Below are 9,480 nucleotides of genomic sequence, written 5' to 3'. Positions count from 1 at the left end.
CCAACACTAGCCCAGAGCCTGGCACAAGATAGTCATGCAATTTCTTGAATGAATGGAGTGACCACGTAGGAAAGAATAGGGCATTAAATCTAGATGGAATAAGATGACGAGAATTTAGATGAGATAGAAACAGATTCCTCCTGTTTCTCTCACTGTGAGGATGAGCAAGAAAAAAGTGGTTCAAAACTCAGGCTGGGTGCGGGGGCTCATGCCTGTAATCCCAGCACTTTGGGAGGCTGAGGCGGGCAGATCACCTGAGGTCAGGAGTTCCAGACCAGCCTGGCCAGCATGGTGAAACCCCGTCTCTACAAAAAATACAAAAATTAGCCAAGCATGGTGGTACATGCCTGTAGTCCCAGCTACTCAGGAGGCTGAGGCAAGAGAACCACTTGAACCTGGGAGGTGAAGGTTGCAGTGAGCCGAGATCATGCCACTGCACTGCAACCTGGACGACAGAACGAGACTCTGTCTCAAAAACAAACAAACAAAAAAAACCTTAACTAGATGAGCACAGAGGACTTTTAGGGCAGTGAAAATACTTTAGCTGATATAATGGTGGATATATGTCATTGTACATTTTTCCAAACGTCTAGAATGTATAACACCTAGAGCAAACCCTAATGTAAACTACGGATTTGGTGATAATGGCATGTCAATGTAGGTTCATGGTTGTAACAAATGCATCATGGTGGAAGATGTTATCATTGGGGAGGCTGTGCATATGTGGGGGCTGGGAGTATGTAGGAAATCTCTGTACTTTCCTCTTTTTGCCGTGAACCTGAAACTGCTTTAAAAAATAAAGTCTTCGGCCAGGTTCAGTGGCTCAAACCTGTAATCCCAGCACTTTGGGAGGCCATGGCGGCTGGATCGCTTGAGCCCAGGATTTCAAGACCAGCGTGGGCAACATAATGCGACCCCATCTCTACAAAAAACTAAAAAATTAGCTGGGTGCGGTGGTGTGTGCCTGTAGTCCCAGCTACTTGGGAGGCTGAGGTGGGAGAATCACTTGAGCGTGAGAGGTGGAGGCTTCAGTGAGCCAAGATCACACCACTGCGCTCCAGCCTGGGTGACAGAGTGAGACCCTGTCTCAAAAAATAAAACTAAATTCTTAAAAAATATAAATACGTATAAATACGATAGCTAGAGCAGAACTTTGTGGTCTGTTATCATTAGTTACTCTTTCCAGTGATAAATTACCATTGCTGCTAAAATGAATAATTAGCTTTATTTAATGAGCTTAAGAGCCCTTCTGGGAGCCGCCCTCAGTCAATTGTCAGTCTTGGAAAGAGCCCAGTGATTTTTAACCAGTCTAATCTTCCTTCACTAGTCATTTTTTAAAATGCAGTGAAGTAATGATTATCTAACCATCCCTTTTTCCTGCAAATTATCTTTGTCAAGAGGGAATTTTTGAATTAGACTGCTTAGAAGCCTCTTCCCTTGAGACAAGTTGGAAATAAGCTTGTCATCAATTATTGGTCTGACAAATTAAAAAAAAAAGGAGTTAGGCTGGGTGCAGTGGCTCACCTGTATTCTCAGAACTTTGGGAGGCCAAGGTGGGAGGATCACCTGACTTCAGGAGTTTGAAACCAGCCTGGGCAACATCAAGAGACCATATCTCTACAGAAAGTTTAGAAATTAGCCAAGCACAGTGGTGTTTGCCTGTAGTCCCAGCTACTTAGGAGACTAAGGTGGGAAGATCGCTTGAGCCCAGGAGTTCGAGACTGCAGTGAGCTATGATTACACTACTACACTCCAGCCTGGGCCATAAAGTGAGACCCTATCTGAAAGGAAAAGAAAAAAGAAAAAAAAAAAAGAGCTGCTCTGCCGGACTCCTGTTCCTCCCATTTTGAATTTTTATAATGTAATCTTCCTACAACACACTCAGATCAGTATTTTCTAGAACATTTAGACAGTCCCATGGTCTTATACAGTCAGGTTCAGCCTTTTACATAATGTACACAATGTGGCCGCAGCACTCTGCCATGTCCCTCCAACACCACATCTCCAGCCCTGGGAGCCTCCTCAGTCTTCCCAGAAACTCTGTGGGACTTTGCTTTCCTTAGGCCTGGACTACCGTAGAGCTGGGCAAGCTTCCATAACTCACACTGGCGTTAATCATCGCCATTCTAGTACACAGTCTCTGATCCACTTACAGTTCCTGTGAGCTTTAGGGACTCATTGTGGGAAGAATGAGAAATATAAACCCAAAAGATGGTCAACCCCTGGGGCCTGGCCTACTGTCCTCCATTTCCTGCTGCCCCAGCAGATGCTGCACCCTTGGGCCAGCCGCGTACTTTATGTGCCCTGCACCTCTCTCAGAATTGTTCATGAAGCCAAGTGTGGTGGTGCACACCTGTAGTCCCAGCTACTCAGCAGGCTGAGGCAGGAAGATCGCTTGAGCCCAGAAGTTGGAGGCTACAGCGAGCTAGGATCATACCACTGCACTGCAGCCTGGGTGACAGAGTGAGACCCTGTCCCAAACAAAAAAAAAAGTAATTGTCCATGAGTTGTCATCAAAGGTATACGTGTGAGGCCAGGCACGGTGGCTCATGCCTGTATTCCCAGCACTTTGGGAAGCCAAGGTGGGCGGATCACTTGAGCCCAGGAGTTCAAGACCAGCCCGGACATTGTGGCAAATCCTGTCTCTACAAAAAATACAACAAATTAGCCAGGCATTGTGGCACAAGCCTGTGGTCCCAGCTACTCCAGAGGCTGAAGTGGGAGGATCACTTGAGCCCAGGAGTTTAAGGCTGCAGAGAGCTGTGATTGTACCACTGCACTCCAGCCTGGGTGATGGAGTGAGACCCTGTTTCAAAAAACAAAAAATGTATACATGTGAGCTGCCCACACTAGCCTCTGAATTAGCAGTGCCTGGCACTTCGCTGAATTAATGTCCCTGGCGTGTCCACTCCCTCCTCATGGTTACTGTCCTCTGTCTCAGCTGGCCCTACATAGAGTGACTCAGTATTCACCAACAAGGAATGTCACTGCTGGTAAAGTCATCTGCAAGATGATTAGACACTGGGTCTCTAGTTCCAGTTCTGCCACTAACAAGCTGTCTGAACAAGGGAAGTTTTCTTTATTTACATAGACTTGGTAAGGGTTTTTGAACTTTTAGAGGCCTGGGAACCATTTTGATGATTTCAAGAAAGGAAGGAAAATCGCCGGTTGAGTGCCTCCTGAGCAGGTGTCAGAACCTGGGATAGGCACTGTTGCTGGTCATCCCCCACTTGGTCCTCAGAACTTGCTGAGATAGGTGTGACAATTGCATAACTGCTGACAGCCAACCCAAGGAAGTCACTGCAAAGGGACCTGCTACCCACTGAATTTCACACCATTCATTCATTCACTTAGCAGATATTTATAATTGAGTGCTTGCCAGATATCAGTCCCTGCAGCAGGTGCTAGGGATAATGAGAGAACCAAGCTCCAGTCCATGATGTCATGGTGTTTACAGTCTACCTAGCCTTGCAGCTCTATGCTGCCTTTAACAAAGGTCTTGTAGAAGAAATTATTACTCACTCGCTGCCACTAGCCCACACACCACATCCTCCTGCTGCTCAGCCACCCAATTCTCCACGATGGCGATGGAAGAAGAGATCATCGTGCTCATCATTGACAATGGCTCTGGCAGGTGCAAAGCTGGCTTTGCTAGGGACGATGCCCCCTGAACCATGTTCCCCTCCACTGTTGGGTGCCCTGGGCACCAGCTAATGATGGTGGGCATGGATGGGCCAGAAGGACTCCTATGTGGGCGACGAGGCCCAGAGCAAGTACGGCATCCTGACCCTGAAATATCCCATCGAGCAGGGCATGGTCACCAACCGGGATGACATGGAGAAGATCTGGCACCACACCTTCTACAACGAACTGCGTGTGGCCCAGAGGAGCACCCAGTGCTGCTGACTGAGGCACCCCTGAACCCCAAGACCAGCAGAGAGAAGATAACTTGGATCATGTCTAAGACCTTCAACACCCTGGCCATGTGTGTGGCCATCCACGCCGTGCTGTCCCTCTAGTGCTCTGGGCACACCAGTGGCATTGTCACAGACTCTGGAGATGGGGTCGCCCACACGGTGCCCATCTCCCCTAACCAACTACCTCATGAAGATCCTCACCAAGTGTGGCTACAGCTTCACCCCCACGGCCGAGTGGGAGATCGTGCGTGACATCAAGGAGAAGCTGTGCTACGTTACCCCGGACATCAAGCAGGAGCTGGCCACCGCCGTGTTCTCGTTCCTGGAGAAGAGCTATGAGCCACCTGACGGCCAGGTCATCACCATCTGCAGCGAGTGGGTCTGGTGTCCAGAGGCAACTTTCCAGCTTTCTTTCCTGGGCATGGAACCCACGGCATCCACAAGACCACCTTCAGTTCCATCGTGAAGTGTGACGTGGACATCCACAAATACCTGTAGGCCAAGATGATGCTGTCCTGCGGCACCACCGTGTACCTGGACATCACGGGCAGGATGCAGGAGATCACCACTCTGGCGCCCAGCACCATGAAGATCACAATCATCGAGTCCCCTGAGCACAAGTACATGGTGTGGATTGGTGGCTCCATCCTGGCCTCCCTGTCTACCTTCCAGCGGATGTGGATTAGCAAGCAGGAGTACGAGGAGTCAGGCCCCTCCATCATCCACCGCAAATGCTTCTAAATGGACTGAGAGCAGATGTCTAGCATTTGCGGCGTGGATTAATTCAGAAGAATAAATTTGCCCCTGGCAAATGCATACACCCCATGCTAGCCTCATGAAACTGGAATAAGCCTTCGAAAAGAAATTCGTCCTTGAAGCTTGTATCTGTTATCAGCACTGGATTGTAGAACTTGTTGCTGATTTTGACCTCATATGCAAGTTAACTGTTCCCTTGGTATTTGTTAAGTATTCTGTACATATCTTGGATCTCAACCCTTAGTACATGTGGCTTGGTCACTTTGTGGCTGAGGTAAGAACGTGCTTGTGGAAGACAAGTCCATGGCTTGGTGGGTCTGCGTGGCCAGCAGTCTCCCACCAGTGCAGGGTGTTAATGTGTTAGGGCTGAGTGTTCTGGGATTTCTCTAGAGGCTGGCAAGGGCTCCTGAACCAGTTGTTTCTGTCCTGCTGGTCTGTCAGGGTTGGAAAGTCCAAGCCATAGGACCCAGTTTCCTTTCTTAGCTGATGTTTTCTTGCCAGAATACCATGGCTGTTACTTGCCTTGAGTTGGAAATGGTTTGCATTTACACCTGTAAATGTATTCATCCCTTTAATTTACGTAAGGTTTGTGTGTGTGTGTGTGTGTGTGTGTGTGTATGCAATTCTCAATTCTTTAAGAGATGACAACAAATTTCGGTTTCTGACGGTTATGTGAAAACATTAGGCCCCAACAACACATGAGTGCGTAAGGAAAAATAAAAGTGCTGATGAAAAAGAAAAAAAGAAAAATTATCCAAAACTTGGAAATAAGCAAAAAGGATAGCTGCACATTTTTTCTGTTTCTTTTCTTTATATATATTTTTTAAATCTTTTTTTGAGACAGGGTCTTGCTCTCTTGCCCAGGCTGGAATGCAGTGGTGTGGTCTTGGCTCACTGCAACTCTCACCTCCTGGGCTCTAGCCATCCTCCCACCTCAGCCTTCCGAGTAGCTAGGACTACAGGTGCCCACCACCATGCCCGGCTGATATATTTTTTTTTTTTGTAGAGATGGGGTTTCACCATGTTGCCTAGACTGGTCTCGAACTCCTGAGTTCAACTGATCTGCATGCCTCAGCCTCCCAAAGTCCTGGGATTAAAGGCATGAGCCACTGCACCTGACCTGCATATTTTTTTCAATATTACATTGTCCCAATGTCTAACAGACCCATGAAATGATTATTTCTCTAAGGCAGTACCATCAAGCAGAGTTTTCCACAAAGAGGAAAATGTTCTCTGCCTGCCCTGCCCAGTAGAGTAGCTACTAGCCAGACATGGCTATTTTGTTGTTGTTGTTTTATTTTTTTATTTTCTTTTTTTTTGTAGAGATGAGGTCTCTCACCCTGTTGCCCAAGCTGGTCTTAAACTTTTGCCCTCATGCAATCCTCCTGACTTGACCTACCAAAGTGCTGAGATTACAGGAGTGAGCCACTGCACTTGGCCCACAATTGGCTACTGAACATTTGAAGTAAGGCTACTGCTAGGAACTAAATTTTCAATTTTGGTTAATTAAAAACATTTTTTGTTGTTGTTGCCTGCCCAATTTTCCAACAAGCCAGATGTCCATAGAACTGAAGCTTGAGAAACGTACGTTTCTTCTGTGGGATGCCCCTGCTGCCTGTTGACCAACTCCTCTTCCTTGCTGCTCCTGTTATCCTCCCATGATGTGTAAACACCTAACTTTAGTCAGGGAGGAGGAATGGATTTGAGGTTTATTTCCAGTCTCTCCCAGTGATGTCACCTGAAGAAAGCTTTCTTCCCTGCAATACTTGTTGTCTCAGTGATAGGCTTTCTGTATATCAAGCAACAGGACCTAGACTGAACCCCTGGTGTTCATTAACATTATGACATTAAAAAGTAAATAAAAATAAAATAAAAATAAAAATAAATAGCTACACGTGACTAGATGCGATGCATTTGTAAAGTGCAACTCTAAAGCAGTGCGTCTGACCTGGGGGCAATTTTGCCTCCCTGTGGGACATTTGGCAATGTCTGGAGACATTTTGGTTGTCACAACCGTGGGGGTGCTACTAGCATCTAATAGGTAGAGGTGGGTACCACTGACAGTGTGGGCTGGATAATTCTCTGTTGTGGAGGTTGCCGGTCTGGGCTGGATAATTCTTTGTTGTGGAGGCTGTCCTGTGCATTGTACAATGTTTTAACAGCACCCCTGGCCTCTACCCACCAGATGCCACTAACACTCCCCAGTGGTGACAACCAAACATGTCTTTGGCCATTGCCAAATGTCCTCTGGGAGGCAAAATCACCTTTAGTTGAGAATCACTGCTCTAGAGAAATATATGTTTTTGTTTGACTGATCATTTACTTAGGGGCCTAGATTGTATGAAATTAGATGTGAATTTATATATGAATAAATTGCAAATGATTTTGATTTTGTCCAGTTGAGATGCAAATTATTTCTGTCCAGCAGAAAAGGTAACCCCAAAGGATAGAATTTCATTGCCTTGTAGAATATTAACCAGTTTCATATCTAACTTAGAAATCCCATTTAAATACATTTTTCCACACTGACTATATAAATTTCTGTTTCTCTATTGAACCAGTTTTACCATCCTCCCAGTTACTTCATTAAAGAACATGTACATGCTCACCCTATGTGTATACGAAGGTCAAAATTTTAACTTGAAAACTATCCTTTGATACTGTTTATCCATAAGGAAAGAAAGGTGTTCACCAGGCACTATGAAGTAAAAAGGCAAGTTACAAAGCAGCATAAATAGCATAATCACACTTTTGGAAACACACAACACAGAGAAAAACTCATGGAAGTATATATACCTGGACCTTTCACATTTGTAAAAATGGAAAAAAAAAAAACCGAAACAAAGCGTATGTACCAAAATGTTTCCTGTGTTTGCCTCTGGGCAGAATTAAAGGAGATAGATAGATAGATAGATAGATAGATAGATAGATAGATAGATAGATAATCTATACAGAAATCTATATATCTATATATATCTATATCTATATCCATATATCTATATCTATATCTATATATCTATATATAGATATAGATATTTTTTTTTTCAGATGGAGTTTCACTCTTGTTTCCCAGGCTGGAGTGCTGGAGCGCAGCAGTGTGATCTCAGCTCACTGCAACCTCCACCTCCCAGGTTCAAGTGATTGTCCTGCCTCAGCCCCCCGAGTAGCTGGGACTGCAGGCGCGTGCCACCACGGCCAGCTACATTTTGTATTTTTAGAGACAGGGTTTCACCGTGTTGGCCAGGCTGGTCTCCAACTCCTGACCTCAGGTGATCCACCCACCTTGGCCTCCCAAAGTGTTGGGATTACAGGTGTGAGCCACCACGCCGGGCCAGATACTTTTTAAAAAGTCTTATTATTGCCCTGTTTGTGTTTTCTGGGTTTTCCAAAATGATTGGGTAGTATTTACATAATTTTTTAAATTATGAAATTTTTTTTAGAAGAAATACGATGCAATTCTGGCCTCCTCCACACAGTCCCCATCCTTTTCTATTTCCCACATGCCCACCTATGACCCCCGAGTGGCTGCCTTTGGCTCTCAGATGACTCATTTGGTATCTGGACACCAGGTGAGTTGCAGCACAAGTATTTCATGTAGTACAAAGATCTTACATTTGTAGAACTTTTTTTTTTTTTTTAAGAGACAGGGTCTCACTCTGTCACCCAGGCTGGAGTACAGTGCTGTGATCATAGCTCACTGCAGCCTTGAACTCCTATAGGCCCACGCCACAATACTAGGACCATTTTTTTTTTTTTTGAGACAAGGTCTCACTCTTGACTAGGTTGGAGTGCAGTGGTGCAAACATGGCTCACTGCAGCCTTGACCTCCTGGGTTCAAGTGATCCTCCTGCTTCAGCCTCCCATGTAGCTAGGACCACAGGTGTGCGCCACCATGCCTGGCTAAGTTTTTGATTTTTTTTTATAGAGACAGAGTCTCTCTTTATTGCCCAGGCTGGTCTTGAACTCCTGGCCTGAAGCAATCCTCCTGCCTCAGACTCCCAAAATGACATTTGTAGAATTCTTTTTTTTTTTCTTTTTTTGAGAAAGAGTCTCGCTCTGTTGCCCAAGCTGGAGTGCAGTGGCACAATCTAGGCTCACTGCAACCTCCGCCTCCCAGGTTCAAGCACTTCTCCTGCTTCAGCCTCCCATGTAGCTAGGATCACAGGTGTGCACCACCACACCTGGCTAAGTTTTTGATTTTTTTGTAGAGATGGTTTCACAATATTGACCAGGCTGGTCTCGAACTCCTGACCTTGTGATCCACCCGCCTCGGCCTCCCAAAGTGCTGGGATTACAGGCATGAGCCACTGCACCCAGCCAACATTTGTAGTATTCTTATAAAATTTTCCACTTTAAAAAAATTATGATTTTCTGCCAGGCACGGTGGCTCACGCCTGTAATCCTAGCACTTTGGGAGGCTGAGGCAGGTGGGTCACTTGAGGTCAGGAGTTCCAGACCAGCCTGGCCAGCATGGTGAAACCCCATCTCTACTAAAAATATATTTTAAAAAATTAGCTGGGTGTGGTGGTGGGCACCTGTAATTCCAGCTACTTGGGAGGCTGAGGCAGGAGGATCGCTTGAACCTGGGGGGCAGAGGTTGCAGTGAGCCAAGATTGAGCCATTTCACTCCAGCCTGGGCAACAAGAATGAAACCCTGTCTCAAAAAATTAGTTAATAAATTAAATTAAAAATTATCATTTTCCAAGTAAACTCACTTAATATTGCAGTTTCTTTTCTTTGCTCCCAGGTGGGCAGCATTTCCTTTCTATTTGTAGTTTCTTGTTTCCTTTGCTCAGCTCTCAATGAC

The 9,480-nt window shown here is 45.7% G+C and overlaps 1 pseudogene; it reads left to right on the top strand.

Annotated features, from left to right (window-relative positions):
• Nucleotides 1-3,581: 3,581 nt before the first annotated feature.
• LOC101124937 (actin, cytoplasmic 2-like) lies at nucleotides 3,582-4,658 on the top strand (annotated as a pseudogene).
• Nucleotides 4,659-9,480: the final 4,822 nt, after the last annotated feature.

The sequence above is a fragment of the Gorilla gorilla genome, chromosome 18 (genome assembly GCF_029281585.2).
Source record: "Gorilla gorilla gorilla isolate KB3781 chromosome 18, NHGRI_mGorGor1-v2.1_pri, whole genome shotgun sequence".
NCBI classification, from domain to species: domain Eukaryota; kingdom Metazoa; phylum Chordata; class Mammalia; order Primates; family Hominidae; genus Gorilla; species Gorilla gorilla.
The sequence above is the reverse complement of the archived record's forward strand: the minus strand, read 5'-3'. Positions and strand labels throughout refer to the sequence as shown.